The sequence below is a fragment of the Heloderma suspectum genome, chromosome 5 (genome assembly GCF_057233095.1).
Source record: "Heloderma suspectum isolate Gila_16-S chromosome 5, 16-S_ref, whole genome shotgun sequence".
NCBI lineage: Eukaryota > Metazoa > Chordata > Lepidosauria > Squamata > Helodermatidae > Heloderma > Heloderma suspectum.
In genome coordinates, this window is record NC_139462.1 from 100,446,678 (window position 1) to 100,471,861 (window position 25,184).

General features: G+C 42.3%; 1 long non-coding RNA gene across 1 annotated transcript in view; it reads left to right on the top strand.

Moving 5' to 3' along the window:
• LOC146344196 (uncharacterized) overlaps nucleotides 1-25,184 on the top strand; it is a 98,964-nt gene that overhangs the window by 68,139 nt on the left and 5,641 nt on the right. Inside the window, exon 3 of the long non-coding RNA XR_014792592.1 lies at nucleotides 22,175-22,384. This is a non-coding gene — a long non-coding RNA (uncharacterized LOC146344196). The remainder of the gene's footprint in view (nucleotides 1-22,174; nucleotides 22,385-25,184) is intronic.

Genomic DNA, 25,184 nt, shown 5'->3' on the forward strand with positions numbered 1-25,184 from the left:
TTGTAGAATTCTGTGACCCACTCGACACAGTCAGTCAATGAAAGGGAGAAATTTCTGGTGTAGTAATGGGGTGGAATCTGGCCTTGGAGCTAATTCTGCTTTGTCTTCAGCGGAGGATTCTGTGTGAAGTGTTTCCCTAGTGGCATCTTCATGTTGTTGCCCAAGAAGAGAGCCTTAAGCATCAAGCCACACTCTTCCCAACACGGCCACTGCGGACAACTTCCTAAGTTCCTGCTGCTGCCAAATATACCGTGTAGTGAAAGGTTAGCCAACTGGAAAAATAACCTCAAAGAAACAGAGTAGCCTTGACAGAACCATCTAAATTAGCACACCTAAAGTTTCTGGAATTTCTGACAAGAATAGTTCTAAGGGTGGTGGTGATAAGCCAGTACAATCCTCAGGCTGCGAACCAGAATCATTTTTCCCCTGAAGCCCATTCTGATGTTCAGGTTCCATTGCACTTCCAATGATGTCAGTGGGAAGACTCCCCCCCTTGAACCCCCCCCCCCACACACACACAACCTGTTTCCCTTTCTCCAAAATGGGTGATGGTAGCAACAGGAAGGCCTTTCAGCAGAACCTCTATAAGGCCCTCAGAACTGTTTAGACAGTGTCCCATGTTGTAGGGTGGCCAGGTATCCTACTTCACAGCATACAGTCTTCTGTTTTGGAGAGGTAGCAGAGGGCTGTCCTCTATTTGAAGCAAAAGGAGGAGAGCAGTGTCCTTATAGTTGCCCATCAACACTTAGTACTGTCCTGGACAGCAGACTGAGCAGGCTAACAGGTCACCTGGCCATGCTTCTCTACTATGGTGAGATATATTGTATTTCTATTTAAATTATAATTATTATTTCAAAATTTGCATCTATACCTAAAAATGTGCAAATGTACATGCTGTGCAAAGTGGCATCCTCTTTTTTGGTGATGCATTTCCTCGTTTTTGGTGATGTTTAAGTGGCTACCCTACCTGGGTGCCAGAAACTCTAGGAAAGGTGCTTTCCTGATACTAAGGGAACTTTCACAAGCATCCTGTGAGTGCCACCACCACCATGTATACTTTAAGGAAAAGAAAGGATGCTGCTGCGGTGATAATGGGGATGGTTGGCACAGGGGCTAACATTGTGGTCCCCAATCTTTCTGGGTCAGTGGGCACATTTGGAATTTTGAGAGCGTGTCAAGGGTGCTCTCACAAAATGGTTGCCATGGAGGGAGTGATTTCCCATTCATAAATTGGCTTTGATGGTGGGCATGGCTGGTTAGAAAACACTTATTTCCCAGAAGGCAAACTGGTAACACTAAAAAAATGTAACTTCTTCAAGAACCTAACTACAGGGCAGAGGCGGGGAGGGGGGGAGCTGAGTTCCAAAACACAAAATCCTTCTTTTAAACCACAGCTCAGATAGCACTGGAGGGCAGCACTTTGCTTTGAAGTATGCCAGACTTCCAGTTTAAAAAGAATACTTAAAAAAAATCTTAAAATAAAAGCAGGAGGGGTACAGAGCCTGGTGGGCACCGAAAGAGGTCCCTGCAGGCATCTTGCTGCCCACAGACACCACATGGGAGACCCCAGGGCTGGCCCATGATAGATCAGGTCTGAACCTTGGTGGGGCTTGGGTTCAATTTGTAATAGGTTTGGGAGGTGAGTTGACCATTGCAAATCCAGCTACTCAGCTACTAACCTTGACACCATTGCTAATCTTTTTGAATAGATCAAGAACAAGACCTCATTTGGCTCTTCCTGCAATTTCGCTGTAAAATCACAACACAGCTTGTTTTAGCAAGTAATATCTCTCATTACATCCAGGTGTCCTTTAAAAAAAAAAAAGTTGCAGTTTTGAAATGGAACCTGGAACAAAATTGAAGAACCTGGCTGTAAAAACTATTTCTGAAAGTTAGATATGAATGATGTTTTCAACTGATTGTCATTATTTAAAAAAAAATTCTTCACAGCAGTCAGCAACGTGCGAGAAACTATTTTGGATGATTTGCTCCTTCATATCAATTATTGAAGGTGATTAATTTAATAATTTCATTTTGAAATGATTAATAAAAGTTGTCTACGTTAGGTCATAGGGAGGACACAATTAGTTTTCTTACGATAAAATAAATAAACTAATTTAAAGTGAAAATGTTTTACACAGCAGGGAACATGGAGAAATTAATTCTGGGCAGGGGGGAGACACCATGCAAATAGACAGGGAACATCTACATTAATGAATTCCTTGGGCCATTTCTATGAAGTATAACTGCTGAAGGCGGGGGACTGAATTAGGTATATTCACAGAGCAATCCTATGGAAGTTGGGTGGGAAGAGTTCCAGGGCTGGCATACTTTCTTTAGGGATGGGCAAATGAACAATGTTCAAGATTGCCAGGTGTCTCCAAACATTGTCCTGCTGCCACTCATCTTGGGCCTGATTCCCATTCACAGTCTCAATCACCGCTCACTTTGTGCGAATGGGAAAATTGTGCAAATCGAGCAGCGCTTGAACAGGAGATGTGTGCAGATCTCCTCAAATTTGCGCAATTTTCCTCCATAGGCTAAAGTAGGGCTCATTCAGTCTATAGGGGAAATTTCTGCAAATTAGGAAAATTGCACAGATCAAACTGGGAATCAGGAAGGAGATGAACGCAAGTACATCTTCAACAATTTGCAAATATTTTTGGCGGACATGTGGTCACACTCATAGCTTCAAATGAGTCATGCTCACATGTTTTGTGAGCAAAAATGAAATGCCCATACATCCCTAGGTTTCTTTCCCATTTGGGGGGTGAGAAAAAGGGGACTTCTGGATCCTGCAGATCCAAGGCCTCCAGCCATATGCCCTTTACATGCTCTTATCACTCCAATGGTGGAGGTTTGATGGTGGTGGTGGTTTCCACTGCCACAGTGAGGAGGCCCCCAGCAGGGGACCTCCTCCTTCCACAGTAGACCTCCTCCTCTTCCTGCAGCAAGGAAAGACTGCAAAATCCAGTGATGCCTTGGACCCTCTTTCAGGGACCCTAAGGGTGTGCTGTAAGTGGATGTAGCTAAATTAAAGACAAATGTATAGCCTGGGTTTTAAAAGGGTGAAATATTATATACATGCTGGGTTCATGGTAGGGCTATTCATGCAAGGAGAAGAGACTTCCCTGCATGTATTGGTAGCTGTATGTGGAACCACACATGTGAATGGCTGCTGCCATTTGTATGTGTGCTGCCATCAGTCCAGTACATCAGCTGAGGTTGTGTGTAGCCTGTTAGATCTTTTAAATATGGGATGGAATGGACTTGTGAGTGAACACATGCAAAAGTAACATGGGGTAGGATCCAGAATCTGCCTTCATAATGGAATGGAAGGGCTCCCATGAAAGGTGCCTCTGGTCATTTTTCCAAAATCCCCACTCTCTCCAGCACCACAACTCACTCCATTCAGCAGGGTCCCCTGACCCTCTGTGTAGTATTTCCAGGGGGCTGGAGGGGCTGCCATGGGAAGGAGGGGTGGGGAAATCCTCTTCCTGTCTCCCTGTCAATCAGCACTTTCCAGAGGATCCCAGCTGAGCTATGCCCCAGCTGCTGCATGCATCCAGATTTTGGGAGCTGCATCTCAGTCATCACTGGAGACATCATAAGGTACCTGAGTCCATGAATCCATGAAAGGATTATCTAACACTTGTCTGTTAATGTGTTTTTGCTCTCACGTGGATGATACTGGGAAAATAGAGATCAGTGGACTATCTATCTATCTATCTATCTATCTATCTATCTATCATAATATAATGCTGTACAAACACTTCATCAACCAAGAGATGTCAGTTGACAAGAATATTCTACTGTACTAGTCCTTTATGGTGGGAGCTACAAAGGGACGACTAGCGAATTAGAAACCAAGACGCTGCAAACCAACATGGTGTGTAGTTGCTGAAATCATCACTGTGTGCTTTTCCCTTATTCTGAGGATCAAAGGCAGAAGGGGTGGCTGGGAGGAAAGGGGATGCCTATATGGGAAGTAGAAATGTCACATGGCTTGGGTCTCAAATGTCCATTTCCCAGTTCTCTCCTCTGGTCTCTGTCACTGTACCCAGGGAACCTTATCTTGCTCATAAACACAGTCGCAGCTGTGCATGGTCGCAACCATTCTAATTGGCTGGCAACAGCATTGCCTGGTTTTATTCTTTGGGCCATGTTTATTTATTATTATTGATTTATTACATTTATATCCCACCTTTCTTCCATCACGGAACTCAAGGGGACAACATGTGGTTCCCAGGTGGTCTCCCCTCCAAAGACTGACCAGACCCAGACCTGCTGAACTTCAGCAAGGTGGCTGCTTCAGTTGCCTTCAGGCTTTGCCCTGGGACCTCCTATTGGGAGACAGACAGGACTTGCGAGTCACCCCGTGAAATGGACTGGCTCAGGAGTGATGACTGGAAGCATTTCTTCACAGCACATATAATTCACCAGTGAACTTCCACGCCACAACTTGTGGTGATGATAGTTAAGTTAACCACTAGCGCGCAGTTTCAAAAATGGAACATACAAATCCATGGGTGATAAGTCTATTCTCCATGAGAACAGGATGAAGCCTCTGAATAGCAGATGCTGAGGATAAACAGAGGCAAGCCATCATGCTGATGGGGACTTGAGAGAATCCAGATAATTGGCTGGTTGCTTCTGGAAACAGAATGAGCCAGTAAGCCAGTTCCTATGGTCTTGTGCCCCTCTCAGCTCAGTACATAAATAGTGCTCACAAAAAGGGAGAATGCAAATGTCTCTAGCCTCTTAGGCCACCTTTATCTATGCCTAGAGTGAGATGGTTGCCACAACTTCCATACTTGCTACCTCCAGGTATGTGTAAAGAACTTACCCTCCCGTGGTTCAGCCTCTCAGCATAACATATAAGTGATCCACCTCCAACACTGTAAAGCTGAACCATGTAAACTGACATTTTAAAACATTGCTGGGACAATGAGATGATGACTGTGGAAACAGAGGCATTGATGCCACTCCAGGTACATGCAAAGGGGGCTTACTTTGCCAAACATTAATCTCTGGATGTTCAAATGGCTAGTGAAGAAATGCTGGGAGTTTTCTTCTTCCATTTGCTACTATTTCTCTTCTGACCACCCTCCTTTGTTATCTTTCCCAGTTTTTTACTGATCAACTATATCAGGGGTAGTAGACCTCCAGATGATTTGGACAACTCCCATCAGCCCTAGCCAGCATAGCCAATGGTGAGGGATCATGGGAGTTGTAGGCCAAAACATCTAAAGGGCCACAAATTGTCCACCCCAGACTAGATCTTTGATCTCCCCTTTCCAGAGGATATGTCAGCAAAGTCCATGGAAGCCCCCCCCACACACACACACACACAGATGGTGTAGTGCTATGTTCTTCACTGCAAAGTCCTAAGGCCGCTGGCAGCTCCCAATCATCTGAAGTGTGGCTTGTTGCCCCCCTCTCATTCATTCACTCTCTGTCTCTTTTTTGCAATAGCTGATCGCTGTCAGCAGGCTTTGTCTTGTTCTTTGCGTTAGCAGTGGGCCAGCTGCTGTGATCTGGGCTAGTGGAGGAGGCCTCGGGGCTGGGGACTCAGGAGACCTGCTGCTCCTCACCAGTAAGGTAGCATGGAGGGTTGGGGGAAGAAGAGAACACAGGAACAATCAGCCAATTATCTGTGCAGGGTGGGAGGAAGAGCCCAAGAGGCAAAGAGCAGCATGACTGGCTGGCTGCACAGGCACTAGAGGTGGAAGGGAAATTGAATGTGTGTGGGAGAGGGGGAGAGAGAGAAAGAGGAATGTGGGCCTGCACTGGAAGATTTTGCAGCAGGGGGTAGAGCACAGCATTCTCTCAGTGAGGATAAAATGATCCATCGCAATCCAATGACGAAATGAGCCTGTTGGAGTTTGCCTGGCTGGCAATTTGGTGACTGAGGTCCTGCCCCACTGAATCCAGTGTACAGCATTGTTGCTTGACCAGGGATGGAAGAGGAGGGGCACCCCATTGCTTAGGAAAACCCTTCAAGTGGTCTTGCTGGCAGTGCCTCGAGCTAAAGTGGCTCCTGCTTGAAAAATAGTGGAGATCTTTGGTGTAGTTTGATGGCTTAGAGACTGAGCTATGTCTTCTATGCTTCTGCCATGACCTCACTAGGGAGCCTTGGCCACCCCACCCCCCAGCATTGGTTCTCTCCCCGCCCACTGCAATGTCAGTGTTAGTAATACTGACTTACCTTACACTGTTGTTGTAAAGGCTTACAACTAGATAATGCACGCAGTGTGCTTTGAACACATGAAAGTGCTATACAAATGTATTAGGATTATAACTGATCTGACAAGGGCTTCCCATTCACTTTGAGAGAAGGGCAGATTCCAAGCACATAAAGCAATACATGTGAAGAGCTCCCTGTTCTATGCATGCCTCTTCCGTATGTGGGCATTGGAGTCAATGCTGCACCATCAAATTCAGTGGGGATGTTGCCACTGACATCAGTCAGAAGTAGATTCCATCCATATTGATGAACTAGTAGCCATCTGGTTGAGTATTTGTCATCAAAAAATAAACCAGCAGAAGCAACAGAACAAAAATAGAGAAAAGTAACCTCTGCTGAAGGTAAACAGAATCTGTAAGTCGATGGATGCAATTCCACAAATCAGCAGTCAGTTTCCTCATGCACAGCAGTCATCATTTTAAGAGCTTATTCATTTGTGATAAACTTCTGTGTACTCAGAACTGTCCAAAGAAAACTTTCCACATGGGACTATGAAAACTCTATAGCGCTGATTGATATTACCTTTGGTATTCCTTCATGGCCTTGCCTTGTGGCCAATTGCTAAGAAATTCAATCTTCATTTGTAGATATTTCAGCTGAAGTGTTCCTCTTTCTATAATATGCTAACTGTGATTTGCTGAACTTCTAATAGTAGAGATTCTATAAACTTTATGGGCCACACAGAAAAATCCATCTGCAGATATTCATTTTAATTGTTCATTTTCCACTTAGATCCAAGGTAAGATGAAGAGCACTAGAGGTTTTCTGGGTCTCAATTAGGCTGGAAGTAGACATGTATCCAATACATGAATCCCCAGGCTCATTATGTTATTACACAAATCTGAGTTAAGATCAATTAAGAAAAACTCAGCATAATAGGGAAAAATCCCTAGTGTGAGGCGTGTGGGAATCCATGTAGTCTGCATTCATCTTTCCTTGAAAAACTACATTAAGGTGAAAACTTCAGTCAGTTTATTAAAGACACTTTGAGAACACTGCATCATCAATAGAGAGCAATTGTAAAATTAATTTTGAACATGATCCAGACAAAATTAAGCAGATACTTACTTCTCCCCTGGAAATCAATAGAATTTAAAAATGCTTGACTTTGGATAGATTGTGTCCTTTGTATTATGGCAGGCTTATAACTAGCCACTCACCTGCTCACCTACAGAGAGCATAAATCACCTCCATCAGGTGATGAGGAGGAAAAGCTTTGACAAACTGGAAACCAGTTGACCCTCCTCAAGCCCTTTCTTGTTACTGATATGCAACAAACGACTAACAGATCTGGACAGGAAACAGGGCTAGTAAACATTTTTATGGGCCAGTAACTTTTGTGGACTTATTTGCAAGGCTGTATAATGGCATCTGTCACAGCCACTAGAAAATCTTCACCTTCTGTTGACACAGATGATAAAAGAACGATAGTTAGGACTCTTGTCCTTGTATTTTCCTTGCTGTGAGATAGAGACAATACATCATAACAACTGAGCAGAAAATCTGTAAATGAACAACAGGGTTAACAGTCACATTCACTTATAAGAACACAGGACAAAATAATAAACAATTTGGAAAGCATCCTGCTTTTATGCCACTCAGGTGGGTGAGAGCAATTTGCTGCTGATAGCAAATAGCCTTGCCTGCACATAACTCAGGCTCATAAAGTTCATGAGTTATTGAAAGGATGTGTAAAAGTGCATTTCAGTTTCATTTACTTCTGCACTTGGCGCAGCATAAAGAACCTTAATAAAATCAGAAGGAATTTGCAGGTCAGGATAATTATGCATCGCCTGCTATGGAAGCCGTATGTATGCATTGCAAAGGATTCTGGGGCTTATTTTTGGTTCGCACCATGTGAACTGAAACTTCTCTCATACCCACCACTTTTCTGCAGATGCATATTTCAGGGGAAGCTAAGTAGCGGCTTTCCTCCATTCCTGATCTTCTTGAGTACCTCCCAAGACGTGTCTGAAGAATGGATCCCCAGAACATGGTTTTTAAAAAGCTCAGAGAGATATGATACCTCAACATCCCAGCTATTGGTCAATTTGTCATGGACTCTCCAAAGATTTGAACAAGCAAGTTCTGGAGATCAGTTGCTTGAGCAAAAAGGCCCTGATGAAGACACCCATTTTATTAGCACACCGCTTAAATGTGGTATACAACTAGGTGTACAACTCCATTATCTGGATAATCTCAGAAGCTTATTGGGGTACAGATAACGGGGGGGTTGTCTGTATTGCTACAGAATGCTGTGTTATGCAAAATAGCTCTCTCACAGTGCGATCCTGAGCCAGAGTTAGGCTGGCTGGGTAGGGATAGGATTGCATGCAACTCTCCAGTACAGTCCAAGCAAATAATAGATTTGCCTACTTAAAATTACTTAAAGGTTGCAGTTTCTCTCACTGTCTGGGACCAAGATGACAATAGCCCTCTAAAAAGAGTTTGGAAGCAAACTTATTTTCTTAGGTAAATGAGCCAAGATGCTAGTATTCATGGAAAATGAACATGATAAATAACTTTGTGCTTATGACAGCCAGGAGATGCAATGAGTTTCAACTAACAATGATACAGGAGAGAGACCCAGAATGCAGAATCGTATATAATGAAGACAAAACGTCCAGGGGCTCAGGACTTAGAAGAGATGCCGATGGAAGGCCATTTGCCAAACCCCAACATGTGATAACAGATTCAAAGTTCTGATAAAGGGGAAAACAAGCAGCAATTCATGAAAGCTTCCAACAGATGTTAATGGCAGCAAAGTTCATAGTTAGTAATGGGGGGTGGGGTGGAGAGAGATAGCGGAAAATTACTGCACACCAGGTAAAGGAGATAAGAACTGTAATCCATCAGCAAAATATAGTGAATGATATACTACTCCATGAACCAGTTATGTATAACTCTGTTTGGCAGGATTGTAATGCAGATTGATTTTACACATTTGTTAATTTATTTATCCAGGTGAAACAGCCACAGAATTGCTTTCTAGTGGATGACCCCACTAATGATCAAAAACAAGATAGCAGGATGAATTAATGCAAATATTCATGGCTGACGACAACAATAATATTTATTTTCATAGCATTTTAGAATGTTTTAAGAACCAACAACCCTGTGAGGTGGATCAGTAGTACAGTCTTCAGATGCAGGGCTGAGGCTGGAAACAATGTGGCTTACTGAAGGCCACCTAGAGCCGGTGCTGACATAACAATGGTGTACCCTGCATGGGGCCAGTTGTCCAGGTAAATCACTCAACTTGCCATTCAAAAACCTGTGGTTAAATAATATATTGGTCCTGATGTTGACAATGATTCAGGCTAACCAGGATTTGAAACCACAACTAAAGAGACCATTTGCACCCAAGAAGAGAAAGGAGGTGCAGGGTCTGTGGGAGACTGGAGACAAGATTGGAGACTGTGATTAAAAGCTAAATCAATATTAGATTGGCATGACCCCTTGTCAGTTCATGGGAGAGGTGAGATTTGAATGGAGCACTTCCAGATTGTGGATTTGGGGACTTATACTTGAATGCCACTTGAAGAACACATAGACAAGGGATGAGCAACCAGTGGCCCTCCAGACGTTTTGGCCTACAACTCCCATCAGCCTTAGGCAGCATGGCCAAAGGTGAGGGATCCTGGGAGCTAGAGGACCACAAGTTGCTCACCCCTGACACAGAGCCCTCCTGGTCATACGGGCATGTTCTGACAGCATATGCGTTAGATCTTAGATCTTCAAGGGAGGCTCTCCCCTGGATGTCACCACCATCTCAGGTAAGGCTGGAAAGGGCCATGGTTATAGAATCCCTCCTTCAGGAAGGATTGATGGTTTCCTACTTCCCTTGTTTCAGATAACTAACCAACACTTGTTGTTATTGCTGTTTACCTCAGAAAGCATTTGACGCGAATTCAATGAGGTTTTAGTGGTGCTGATGTTGTATTGGATTGTTCCAGTAACATTTTGTTACTGTGTTGGCTGCATTGGACTAGTATTCAATATTAGTCCTATGTAGAGTAGACCCATGGAAATGAATGAGGCGTAGGTTAGTCTCAGCTTACTTAAGTTCTATCCATTTCAATGGGCCTACTCTACATAGGACTAAAATTGGATACTACCCTTGGATTTTATGTTTTGCTTTTTGAGACTGGATATTAGATTTGCTGAAACTCGCATGGGGTCAGGCTGTTTCAGAAACAGGTGACATTGACTTCAATACACAAATATATACAACATCAGGAAGAAGGTTAGACTTCCTTTTCTTTCTGACCTGATAGTTCTCTATGTGCCGGGAGTTGTTGTCATCTCCATCTCCTCCTCCTCCTCCCCCCATCCTCCTTCTTCACTCAAGTGATACCCCTCCTGCACATTTAGGAAAAGTTGCATCACATACATCTGCCACATGATACCCTCGTCTATCTTTCCCCAGTTTAAAAAAAATGCTACTGCTACCCTGTCTCAGGAACTAGGAAAATGTTGTGAGTTCACAAGGAACTTCAAGAGGAGCAAGTGAGACACTTATTTTGATACGGTGAAACTCCTAGAGGATGAACACATAACAGGGAGCCAGATCTGCTGGACTACTAGCCCTCAATTGCAGAAAATATTCAGAGCATGGGTGAGTAAGGCTGCAATTTTATGCCCACATTGAGCCCAATGGGACTTATGTCTGCTAAGACATGTATAGTATTGTGCTGTAAATCTTAAATTACCATATATTGCCACATTTGCATCAAAGGCAGCCTTTTTCCTATGCAGGTACAGCCCCCTGTGCTCTGGATCAGGACCACAGCAGGGGCCAAAGGGTTAAAGCCCCCTTACCCCCTTGTTTACTTTTGAGTAAGAAAAAAGAACAGACGTAACTGCATGCTACATATTAAATATAATGTTTAGTTTGACTCCTAGTCTATATCCTACTTGGAGTAATGGCTAATCCAGCCCAAAGTAAATGGCCAAGAAATCAGCTTTCACATAAAACAATGGTGGCCATAAGAAAAACAAATAACCTCTTGTTTGCAAACAAATGGTGCTAGAATTGAAACTGGATGATGGATTCTGTGTGTTGCTTGAAGGCATTCTGTTGCCCTTTTTTTCAGGATTCTGTTTAAGAAAACACCATTTAAATCAATCTAATCTCCTGAACCAGAACTTTCATCACCTTTAAAAGAATCACTTATGGAACAAAGAGCTGAGATTGACTGTGAGGCAGGGCTTTTCCCCCAAATCCCCTTCACAACCACCACTTACAATATTCATGCAGAATGAACAGAAAGAATAGAAAGGAAAGGAAGAAACACTGAAGATATATTCACTAGTTTCATTTGCATCAGGAAATAGCTCTCTAATTCCATCATATACATTTTTTAAAACCATCCCTGCCTCCATTTCTCTTCTTTCCTGTTTCTCCTTGGTAATGCAAATTCGCTCTCAAAAACCAGAGCTAAGACACTAAAAAGATTTAGGTCATGATTAAATGGACCAAGAGTAGTGCCTATCAGCAAAGGAGGGCTTATAAACAGAAAGGGCTTCAGTTTCTCAGCAAATGGGGAGGAATTTCTGATTCTATTGACTCAATGCACTTGTTGTAGAGAAATGGGCAGGACGCATCACACGGCTGAGCAGCTTCACTACCCATGGATTTGAACAAGATGTAGCAGATGGTGAGTCTTTTAATTCATGTTGGGAGAGGTTTGAGCAACTGTGAGATTTGATCAGATTGGAAAACATAACTGTCAAGATGCACGGCAAATTGTGGGGGTGGGGGGATGTTTGAAAGTTGCTATTAGTGCTGTGCAGAAAATTTCCCCCACATTTTTTCCCCAATTATTCTCAGTCAATTTGATAGAAAATAAATTGCTTCCAAAAAGAAATTCAAAGAAGGAGAAATTGTGGAGAACGTTGGCATTCTTTTGCTTACCTTACTTATGAGGTGACTGAAGAGTGCTCATGAGTGTCCTGTCTGTCATTGTACAGTAATCACTGTGGCAGCCTGTAGCCTCCTCAGCTTCCCGCACTTCAGTCAAGGCCATCATGAGGAAGACATCGTGAGGCAATTCCTCCCATGGGGCTTTTTCAGTTCAGGAAGTGCAGGTGGTCTGGGAGGCTGCAGGGCAGTGGAAAGATGTGTGTGTGTGAGAGAGAGAGAGAGAGAGAGAGAGAGAGAGAGAGAGAGAGAGAACATACAGCACCCTTGGCCACTTCACAGTGATTAGGTAAGCTCAAGAATACCACCAAAAGAAATTCAAAATTCTGCCTCAGAAGAGTGGAAGCCTCAACACAGTTGATGCTGTTGCCACCTGCAGAAGCAGTGCAATAAACCAAAAACCCTTAGGGAAAAAAAGGAAGAAGCTGTGGTACAACCCCTGCCAATAGGGAGCCGTATCTGTGAGAAACTGTTGGAGAATTTCTCCTCCCCTAGGAGAAATTCAGTGAAATTGTCCCCCCAATTTCTCTGCCTACAAATAGGCTGGAGAATTTTGAGAGGTCATTTGTGCACAGCTCTGGCTGCTATATTACCCAACTTACTTTTTTTAAAAAAAAGAATACATAAATAGGGGAGAAAACAAAGGTTTGCTCTGCTGCAGGGGAGGGAATCTTCAGGCCTGGGGGATGCATTTGGCCCACCTGGGGTCTGAATGTGGCCCTCCTGGGTTCCTCAGATGGCCACGCCCTTTCCCCCTGACCCCACCCCCTTTCCCCCAAGCACCAGCTTTGGGTGGCTTCTCATCCTTTTGTGCAGTTTCAGCCCCCATCCCATTCTAAAAGATTGAAAAGGCTGCTAGTTACTGAGAAGAAGAGCCTTAAGCTGTGATATGCTGGCATTTGGGGCTGTGATCCTTTTGCCATTGGCTCTGCCACTTTTGCCTTACAAGCCTGACAGCAGCCTGGATTTTACAGGCATTTCCTTTCCCCTGTTTCCAGAGAAAATGGGAGTGACAGACATATTAGAAACAAATTAGCCCTCCACAGTGGGAAGAAATTATATCATTAATTAAGAGCACTTTTAATTTAATTAAGAGCCCTTGTATTTAAATCAGTCATAATTTATTTCCTGGAAAAAGCACTTCAATCAAGAAAGTGATGGGATTAAGAAGACAGAACTATATTTTCAAAATTTCGACCAAGAGCAAAGTGATATTCTTAGTAACTCATTTTCAATTACAACTAACATTTTGGTTTTAACTGCACTCCACTGTTCCAAAGCTACAGAGGTAAGAATTCTACTTACCACAGTTTTAGAAGTTGTGCGGTCACGCAGCTGCCTGGTTAGTTCAAGCCTACATGTGAAATTTCTTTCCCTGCCTTCTCTGCTCTTTTCTTCCAGGCTCTTTCTCTTCCTCCTGCTCTTTCCTCCGGTTTCTGTTTCTTAGGGTCACACTATATGTTAAAGACATAGTGAGCAGCTATGACTCCTCCTCCCATCATACTCAAAAGTTAGCATGAGGGACATGATCCAGATCTGGACTATAGCATGGTGGGTGGGGGACTTTGCCCCCTGCTATGGTCCAGATCCAGATCGGGGAACCCTATGTTTGGCAATTTGCATTGCCAAAAAAGAATCCATTTGTTTCAAGGATCCAGATTCATCCCTTGCATATCCCCTTGAGTAAGGAAAAAAACAAGATACAGCTTGGTCTTTAAGATAATGCAGAGTTTGTGCATTCCTTCAACTGTCTCGCTTTTGGACTCTTTGCCCAAACCTTCTGGGACCTCTTAGAGAACCACACCCATCCACACCAAAAAACAAACAACCAAGCCAACACACACTATACACACAAAGGCAAAACACACACACACAAAACACAGAGAGACACACCCTGGATACCCCCTACCACTTCTCAATGTACCTTTTTTTCTGGGCAGCGGAGTATGCTGGATTGCAGCTACCCACCAATTTTTGTTTTCAGAAAATGACTCTGGAGCCCACAGGAGCTGTTCTTGGGAATACAAAATGATGCTTGAAGCCAGCACTTCGTTATACAACTTGCTCACCTCCTTGCTGTTGTTAAAAAAAAAAAGCTAAATAAAAATACAACTCGAGAGCGCCAAGGAGTCTGGTGTGCACCAAGGTACGTGTCGATGAAGATACCACTGCCTCCAGGCATCATGTTGGAGGCCCAAAGTCTTAGGAAGAAGTCTTGATCTGAGCCGCTCTCTGAGATCATTTAACTGGAGGTGCTGGGGCCTGAGCTCAGTCTTCTGCATCGGTCCCTCACCTCCCACTCTGTGTCTCTAAATCTCTATTTCCATCTTAACTAGCTATTGGAAATGAATAATAAAAAAAAGAACACCTTCAACCTAATCCAAATTCTTTGTGGATTACATTTTTTGTATATAAATATGTAACAAATTGTGCTAAATAACTTTTTAAAAATCTTATTTATCTTACATATGATAAAATATATTCATTGACATCTTCAAAGGAATTGTATCAGAATTCCAATATTGAATGAAATAAATCTCATTTATGACCTTATAAATGTAAACTCAGCAAGTGGTCTTTGCTTCCACACTTGGGACGCCAGTTCTAATCACTGCTACTGTGAGTTTTTACAAATAACACAATCCAGAGATGGTCATGCACAATTGCTGTACTATACCCAAGACATGGGGATGTGCATTTCTATATTTATTTAAAAGATTTTTAGAGCACTGTTCATATAAGATGTTAGCCGTTTGCACGGGGTTTTAAAAATCAATATTGCACAAAAGCAATAAAACAACAAAACATTCACATCCATGTTGCAAAATGGCCAGGAACATAGATCCCACCCACACCCTGCAATGCAGATGGGGATCTCAGTGGATAATTCATACCAGGTGTGTATTGCATTGTGAATGCACATTCGATCTGCACAGGTGGCTCCAGATCCAACAATGGAATGTGCATCCAGAAGCCTGTTTCCATGTGGAGCTATTCCCCCACCAGACTCTGGACTGGAGAAAGGAAGTATTAGGCTATCTTCTAATTCAGCACAATCCCTTGCACAAATCAACTGTGCCAATATATCAGTAGATGATTTCTCTGTATTTTTTATGAATGTGTCGAGCCAAATGGCTAGAACCATTTCCACTTAAAAACTAAACAATGCCCCACCCCAATGTGCTTAGCCTTGGAGCAAAAATAACGTTCCTTTAGGCTGCAATCCTATACCCATATACCAAGGAGGAAGCCCTATTGAACTTAGTGGGACGTGCTTCTGGTTAGGCATGTAAACATTGCCCACTTTCTCGTTCTGGTAAGGCTCAGAGTCCTCTTTGCCCAGCTTTGGGTTACATTTGTGGTGCAGAAATCACGTGTTAGAGAAAACCTCCCTCTTTGCTTAAATAATAAACCAAGCCTGGTGAGGAAGGTACCCTTTCTTTCCTACACAATAATGTGACATTTTAAAGCATCACTGTATTACACTGTTCTAGATCTCAAGCTGTATACATTGTGATTTTATACCATGATTTTTCTTAGCACACCAAGGATACATTCGGCATATCACTTCCCTGCTTTGGATTTTGAATGGTAGCTACTGAGGTGATTTATAAATTAACTATTGGTGGTGTGGTTTCATGGTCAGTTGTTACCTGAGTCCTGTGTGCATAAAGGCCACCGGCCATTATGCTGATGATCATCACACATACATACTTACATGTTAAGGATGGGTGAGAAATTTGCTCCATCAATGGTTTTTTTAAATGGATTTACCTATTTCACTCCTCCCAAGCCTTTCTGCAAGCTGAGACAGAGTTGTGTTCTGAAATCCACATTTTTGTGAACTTCCTGATGCAGCTTGTGTAGAGGTGGAAAACACACAAAAATGTACACATTAGGGGAAAGTGTGCACAAAATGCATATATTTGAGAGAAGTGCATGCAAAAGTGCATTTCAGCAATGTAAAGTACTGGGGGGCGGGGAGATGCATACTTTTAAAAATGTGCACAAAAATACATACATTCAGCCCCAGCTCCCCACACACACACAACACACCCCAGAAATCCACAGTGGCAGCAAAAAAAAAAAAAAAATGGTGGCATTTCGATGGCAAACTGTAAATGTCAAATTTAGATTGAGAATAGTAGGCCCTGGATCCCCCAAATTTCCCACCCCTGCATTAATCAAAGGCTGCACTAGAACTCTGAGGGTGACTAAGAAGTTTGCTAATTCAAGATCTGTCACACCCACTGCCTAGAGATGTAAAATTTCTGGAAATTTGGAAGCCATAGGGAAAAAACCATTATTTTCCGGTTTTTTCAGAAAAAAAACTCACATTTTGAGAAAAATGGAAAAATAAGCAATACTTATTTTTTAGTACTCTTTACCAAACTAAAGCCACTTTGTTGCTTTAGGACAGCTTTCCCTAGCCTGGTGCCCTCCAGATATTTTGGACTTCAGCTCCTATCAGCCTCAGGCAGAATGGCCAATGGTCAGGAATGCTGGGCATTGTAGTCCAAAATATCGGGGGGGGGGGGACCAGGTTGAGGAAGGCTGCTTTAGGAATGTAAAGCAACCTTTATGTTCCTAAAGTTATTTTACGTATAACATGGTTTGCTCGTAAAATTATCGTTATATTTGAAAACTTTAAAACGTGAACTCAGTAAATTTGTAATTATTGTCTGAATAAACTATACTTTTAACACTTAATATACCAAGCATGATTAATTTTATGAGCAAACCAAGTTTTACATAACATATTTTAGAGTCCTAGTTTACATCTGACCAGAGGAAACTTCAGCAAGTAGTCCCTGAAATATCTGAATCATCCTAGAAGCCAGAGGAAGCAGGAAGAACTGGACGCAGAGGAAGACAAGTCGAGAAACACAGGACTCTTTAGAACAAAACCCAAGCTGTCAAGAAAGTACATTTTCTTCCATATTATGATATGGTTACTCTGTTCACATGTTGGGAAACTGAGCATGACTTCGAGCATCCCAAAATGTCTATCATTAAAGACACATTGGATCAATAATTTTAAAAGGAAATGGAAGACATCACCATGCTGAGAATCTTACAGAGATTAAAAAACATTTTTCCCCATGGCTTCCTTATTTCCATACATTTTACATCTCTAGTCTTTCTACAAAAGTCTTCTTATTACATAGTTTTTAGAAATGATTTGAGGGGTGTAAACGCTGGGTAACAATATATAAACATCTTGTCTTACATTCGAAAAGAAAATGTTTCATAATCCAATGCTACTCAATCTTTCCAATTTTTTAGAAAAAAAACAAAAACCCTCCTTGGAAAAAAAACAGAAAAAAACACATTTTTTTCTGAATTTTTCCAGTTTTTTTCCAGGCCTTCTCATCATCTTTGTCCCTGCCTAACCATTCATCCATGCTCCAAGTTTTTAAGAGAGGTAAGAGGGAAAGAACAGAGAACAAAGGGCTTACTCAAAGTACTTCCCTCTGCTTAGATTAATACATGTAACTCTCAAATCCCTTCTGCTTGGAGAGCAAAGGAGAATAAAAGGAGGTTGTGGCAGTTCCTGATGATTTATGAAGGCAGTGAAAGTGGGAGCGTGTGTGCTGTTTTGTTACAAATCCCCATATTTTAACTGTATCTTTTTTAATTTGCAAAATGTATAAACCACACTACATCTAAACAAGATTCCCAAGCGGTGAATAGTAAATGCGGGGGGGGGGGGGAATCAAAATACAAAACAATAAAAACTTTTAAAAGCAACTTATTCAAATAAAACCAGAGCTGGTCATTTCGGAAAAGCTTGTTTAAATACAAAATGTATTTCGCAGACTCCAAAAACAAAGAAACGTTGGTGCCTGCCTGCCTAAATAATGTTAAAATATTGAGTGGTCCCTTGTGCTTGAAGTATAAAAGCATTCCGTTTGCGGGTGGGGGTGGGTAATGTTCAGTCTTGGATACAAGTTATTTACTGAACATCTAAAACAAACCAAAATGTTTTGAGCTATCCATGTCTGAGGATGTGTGACCACTTGTCCCCAGTAGTGTCACCATCCTACCCACCTCCAATCATACACACCTCTCTGCTTTAGATACCACTGCTACGCTGCATCTGACAGTAATTGCTGTTGTGGCCACCAGAGGTGGATGTGGGTGGTGCAGAGTTTGAAGATGACTTGCCACACTAGCACATGCCCCTCGCAATAGCCATTATGTCTCATCCGTATGCTTACACAATGGCTTATACAACTGGGATGTTAGGTAATTGGAATTAAAAGTATACAATTTATTTTCACGGTGCTTTGAGTGAATTGTTGTAAATATTTGAAAATATGAGTGCATCTTTAAAAAAAACAGGGATTGGGGTTTTTGACAGCTCTCTCTCACACAAACATCAGAAAGTAAACATCTATGCTAATGAACTGAATTTCTTACATTCCAATGTACACAGCTTGTCAGTCCCCAAACCTGGAAAAAGTAAATTCTTTATTTCATTCCAACTGAAGTGAGAATAGAAAATGAGATGGGAAGACAAGCTATTTTTTCCCTCTCCTCTCCTCTCCTTTTTTTTTTTTTTTTTGGAGTGGAAATGAACTGTCTGTAGCTAATTCAAATTGCCCTAATTCTCAAAGAATGCGTCACACACAAGTCATTATCCATTTTCATCAGGAAACAATATTAATGTATCTGTATTTATGTTCTCTTGCTTGAAAAAGGGCTCAGGATGTATTTTAGTTGGAAGTGAATAACAACTAGAAGATTTAAGCAGTGACGATGCTATGAATATTTAAGTTGTTGTCTTTGAACCTACGTGCTTTTGGCTGCCCGTCTTTCTTTAGCTACCTTACTGTGGGTGATGAAATGGTACCAAATTATCTTTATTAACTTAAGAATTGTTTTTCATTTTATTACGATGGGCTAGTTGGCTGTGGAAGAGAGGTTTCCTGGTGTGGGGGTGATTATATTTCATGTCCTGTAAGGATTTGATTGGTAGTGGTGATCTGACAAAATCTATAGGAGTATACCAGATGAAGGCACATCTGTTATCTGGTCCAACGTACACAATTGGCATTCCATAATGCAACAATGTATATCAAGGCACTGAGCAACTGTCCTCGTGCCTAAAAAATCCCATGGTCAGAGCTGTCAGTTACAAGTTACGAAGGTACATGACAGGCCTATCTTCTTCCATATATGTGCTCCTAATCCCTTGTGATCAATGTTCCTGTGTTTTCATTCTGCCTTACACTAAACCAAGAACTATGAGGGCTTTAACAGTTGTAGTCGTGGTCATGTCCTCTTTGGAACTCCGTACTAAGGGAGCTGTGGTTGGTCCCTTAAGTTGCTTTGGATTAGTGTAGATACTTAGAATGGCCAGCTCCAGACTTGAGGGGCCGCTTACTATAGATGGGCCTATGCCAGTGTTCCTCTGATTCATGCTGATCGGCTACCATTGTAGGAAATTATAATGGTGGCAGTTTGCCTGGTGCAAAATGTCAGGAAGAAAAAAAAATCGAAGGGAGGCCCAGGGCAGGTATTGGGGCTGCCCCAGGATGCTGTGTAGGGATGCTGGGTCTGAATTAGAGATGTGAAGGCCAGGGCGGGGCAGAAAAAAATGGGAGTGGGAGAGAGAGAGAAATAAAACAAAGAAGTCCCCCTTTTTTTCAAAGGGATTTTGGAAAATATGGGGGGAGGGAGATTTCTTCTGAAATTCACTGGGTTTTTTCCCATTTTTTCCTGCTGGTTTCCCCATCCCCATTCCCAAGTCTTACATCTCTACTTTGAATTATGTCTCAAGTCCCAACTGTCAGAGCAACCGTATGCATCTGAGTCTGTCTGGTCAGCTGGCCAGGCCTTCTCACATTCAGTGGCATGAGGAGCAGGGCTGTGGCATCTTGTATGATGTTTACCCTAGTGGTGTTTCCAAAGCTGCAGCAGAGAGCGAAAACAAGGTGCGATGCCATTACTGTGGTTGCTTCCTCACTCTCTCTGGGTTTGTCCACTCTCCTCTGAGAGACCTCTTCCACGGGCACTTCTTTGCAGGAAACACTTCAATGCAGTTGTGTTACAACTCTCTCCACAGGTCAGGAAAATTCCTTCCCCCTCTCATCAGGTTTTGTAAGCAGCTGGATATAACTTGCAACCTACCAGCTGCTCCATGAGTGACCATTCGGCTTCCTAGCATTTACAGTTCTTTATAACAGGGATGGGGAGCCTATGGCTTGCACGGCCTCAGAGGTGAGACCCCTCCCCTTCCCCGAAGCCCCTTTCCCCCTCAGAAGGGAGAGCAGGTGGGAGAGTGAGTGAGTGGAGGAGCAAAGGGGACTGAGCTGGATTGGAATTCATTCCTCCTCTGCAGTCCCCACACGGGGAATGTGAGGGTGGAATGAAGCTGGTGAGTCTCCGCTTTGCTCCATCCAGGCTTTTCATGGCCGGGGAATGTCTGGCCACAAAGGAGCAGGTTCCCCAATTGAAGCGCTGAGGAGATTTTGATACCTTTTTGTCATACTTTGTACAACACAGTTTGTGAAACTTCTGACAGCCAAGACACTTTTTTTTTCTCAATTCAAACTGCAGCACATTTCACTGTTTACACCTCAAAAGTGTAATTTTTTTTAAGACTTTCCATCCTCAAAGGAGTCCTTCACTCCATCATGTTTCTGTGTGTGTCCCTATCCTGGGCTTAGCTGCTATGAGGGCAGCTAATTCAGCTCACTGCAGCACTGGAAGTGATCCCACAAGCACCTCTTCCTCTGCCTGGCAGTGAAAATACAGGAATAATAATTTCAATAACTAACAATTTGCTTTCCTTGCATAACATGGAGAATTAGCTGCCTGAGGTGTCTTCCACACCCGCCTAATGTAGGGTCAGCCCTGGCAAGGCTGCACCAGAGTAGAGAAGCAGGCAAAAATGCTGTGGTTGCTCACAGGATATTTTATTTCTCAACATTAATTTAAGGAGACTTTAATTTTGGAATTACTGCTAGAAGGCCCTGAGAAATAAATTATCTCCTGGCTTTATCTCCATAGTTTGGTAATCACTGGTTTACAGAGTAAATGTCAACTTTTGTCTTCCTTTCTTGGGCAGTATTGGCTTTTATTCTCTTGCTTGTTTCTTTTATTAAAAAAGTAAGCCCCTTCAGCCACTTCTACATGCTTCTGATTAGACAATTTAAATGAGTAATACGGATGTACCAAATTCTCATGAATAAATCTTTTCTGCATGAAAAAGGAGCTTAAAAGAGTCCAAAAAAGGTTATCTGAGAGATTCCCCAGAACATATCTTCTTTGGGACAGTTTGCACTTGGTCTCTGCCCCTCTCAGAAGCTGCTTTTGTGTCATATAATGATAACAGAGTAATATTTTTAATGGAACAGTGTGGTTCTTCTTGCTTGCTATATGAGCCAGAAAATCAGGAATCATGTGGGTGATGTCACAGCATCACGTAGCCAATCATATTTGGATGCATTGCAATATCATGAATCCAAAATCAGAGTAAGGCCAATGTCCTGTCCTCACCAGAAATCCATCTTGGAGGCCCCCCATGAAAACTCACCAAATGGGGGGGGGGCATGTGTAAGGTGACATTTTTTGCAAAATGTGCCCCCTAATTCACCTCAGCCCTTGTACATTAGTCATCTAACATGGTGAGGAAAGTGTCTTTGCTGATTACATACTCCATATCCTGCATACTGTTTTGAAGTTCCACGGTCTAGCAGTTTAATGCTTCAATGTTCTGAAATATTAATAATAATTCTTTGAATACAGTCAGGAAATGAGATACGCCTGACATGATGTACGTTAAAGATGATCCTTACAATTTATGAAAAAAAAAACATAAATAAATTATTTAAATTGTGTCTGCTCAATGAATAATTCAAGGAGGAATTGCATACTTAGGCATTTGTGTGTGACAGTTATTTTCAAGAAAAAAAATACTGGTAGCTGCTTAGAGGTTTTTGGAGATGCATTAAAATCCACATTGGCAGGTCATGCTTTTTTCTTTTCTTTTTCAGAAAAACCTCACACATAGGCAGCTCCAGCTGTAAAACAGCTGCTGACGAAATTCAAGAGTCATACGGAATTATGAGTGGAACATATGCAAACATCAGCACAAAGGAGAAGATGTTCTTCTACCCCACAGGAGGATCCTTCAGCTTGCATTTAAATATATTAAACTGTGAAAGAATGAGAATAAAAAAATAAGTACTCAGTACATCTGCAAGGTAAGGGATGGGAAGAAAAGGGGTCTCATGAGGAACTAGAGTGTTCAGCAGGTTGGTGGGTTTGCTGGTGTGGTTTGGGGGTTATCTCATCATTGCACACATGAAGAGTATAATGGGATTCAAATTTGAGCTTGGAAAACCTAGTTATTTTCTTTTTAAATTTTGTTTAGGAGTTGTATTTTGTTTTTAAAAAGCTCAATTTGCACATTGAACTGGAGGAAATTCATCCACTGCAAAGCCCTGTCCCTCTTTTAGATGGTACCTCTTCCGATGTGCCAGCGAGCAGTGGTGGAGGAGGAGGACAGATAGACAGAAGGACAGACTCCTACAAATGGAACATTATTAGAGGATTTCCATTTTCTGTCCATAGCTTCTGGCTTGTATATTTTTGCCTTATTGGAGGGCAACTTCTTATGTTATAAATTCCACAGCAGAAGAGATTGAGTATGGATCTGGATTTATATCCCTTTGCCATACATGCATATTGTACTTGATAGTAAAGGCCAGTGCTTTGTGACTTGGATTGCCTCAGTCCGTTCTAGCACAAGATAGCACAAGCCTATCAGAAAAGACTTACGGGATGCTGAAGTTCAAGTCATGAAGACAAGGCCCTATTTCCTGTATAATCAAAGTTGACTTGAGGTGAGGCTAAGTGTTTTCTAAAAAGGTAAATGTTATAGCTGTTTTTATTAAAAGCTTCTGTGAAAAAAGGAACTGCATGGGCCTTTCTGCACAGGTGTCCATAAGAAGGGGCAAGGGGGCGGGTGACAAAAAAAAGCAAGTCTCTAGCCCTTGTAGAACCCAAGGGTTGAGGCAAAATGCACAGCCACTATTCTGGCCATTCATTTTGTGAGAAACTAGTCTGCTACCACCTTTCAGTGTTTTGGGACAATGAATGAAGTAGCAACATTTGACACACCCACTGGACCTTTTCATACAATTGTGGAGGGAAAAATAAGCCATGGTGGCTTACTTTCCCCACCACGTATGCCGGTCACATGCCAGGGAAATTGGCATAATTATCTCCGCTGGACCAGGTGGCTTGTTGCCATGGTTAACAAACCACCTCAGAGCCCTAAAACAACCTATGGGCTCTGTGTGGCTTATTACACATGGCAAGCAGCCACCCTCACCAGATTCACATGAGATGGCAAGCTGTGGAACTCTGAGGAACCCTTACCTATCCTGCAGAACCGACTATGAGGTGACAGGGGAGGGAGAAGAGAGCATGGTTTCTGGGAAATGTGTTCAGAGCCCTGGCTCCAACCTTGGTTCCCATAAACCGAAAACTCCTGTGGCCCTCTAGACAGTGTCTTGTGGCCATAGGGTTGCTTTCTTAAAGTCTATATTGAAACAAATCCAGACTTTACTTGGAAATTATTTTTACTGCAATACTTGTAAGTATTTTTAAGACAGGACAAATCAATAGCACGCACACAAAAAATGAAGGTACTGAAAACTGTTAATATACTAATTTTAGCATACCCACAGAGCTGTGCATTAGGTGCATGAGTATTTCCTAGGTATAGTCACCTGAAAAAAGTTGTTTACACCTTGGAAGCTGCACAGTTTGACTGCTATTTCATTTATTCACTGTGTTCCTAATTAGTTTTATGAAACAATGCATTTTCAGATATTGAAAATTTTCTATGGGAAAATATAGCAATGGAAAATTTCCCACCATGTGTCATGGTTGCAAAACGTATGTGTTCTAAAGGTACATTTATCAAGGAGCCCTGACTGGTTGTACTGTTGAGTGTACATGGGTTGTAAACTCAGGTTTGACACCACATAACAGCTGGGTCCACATGATCACTGAGGAGAAATAAGCCACCTGCTCTAAGGTTCTGGCGGGGTGGCTTGTTAACCACAGCAACAAGCCACTCTGTCTGGGTTCACATGGCATGACAAGCCACAGTCCCAGGGGTGATTATGCTTAATCCCCATGACTTATTTCCCTCTGTGATCGTGCAAACAAGGCCAGTGGCTGGGTTCACACAATGCGCTAACCAACACTCAACCACTGAGTGTGGGTTGTCATTGAACCATGACTTGTTGTCTGAACGCAGTGAGTTTTCCACAAAGTGGCTTGTTAACCACCCTGAACAACCCAACAACAAACCGTGGGTTCTCAAAGTGGCTTGTTCAAGAAAAATAAGCTGCACTGCATGGTTAACAAGCCACCCTGTGGAAAACGCACTGCATTCAGACAACATGATAACTCACAGTTCAACAACAATCCGCACTCAGCCACTGAGTATGGGTTAGTGTATTGTGTGAACCCCGCCAATATGTGAAATGGCTTAATTCCTGGGACTGACCTAAGGATTTAACAACCTTTGCCAGTCTAACTAGGACCCAGTTTGAACATTTAGCAGAATCAAGTTGTAAAGCTTTTCATATAAGTATGCTGCTTTTCAACACATTTTGAAACCCATGGTGCCGTTAGGACAAGACTGTGGGTCTGAGCCCCAACAGTCATTCAACAGAATGAATGGGAGGGGCCCCAAATGCAACAGGGCTGGCTTCCCGTATTGTAAAGTAAGTGAGCAAATACACATTACCATTTAAAGAGGGAGTTCCCATAAGACCATTAAGTCCAGGGTTTAAAATTACCTAACTGCACCACTCTTTGAAACAAATGGTTCATTCTGCATAAAAAAACCAATGTAACCATCTTCTTGTGCGTTCACATTTGGGAGCAACATGGTATCATCCCAAGCATAAAGCTTCATCAGAAGCTGGGCAGGGGTGGGGATATGCCCGTATTTACTTCTAATTCATTCAGATGCATGTATTA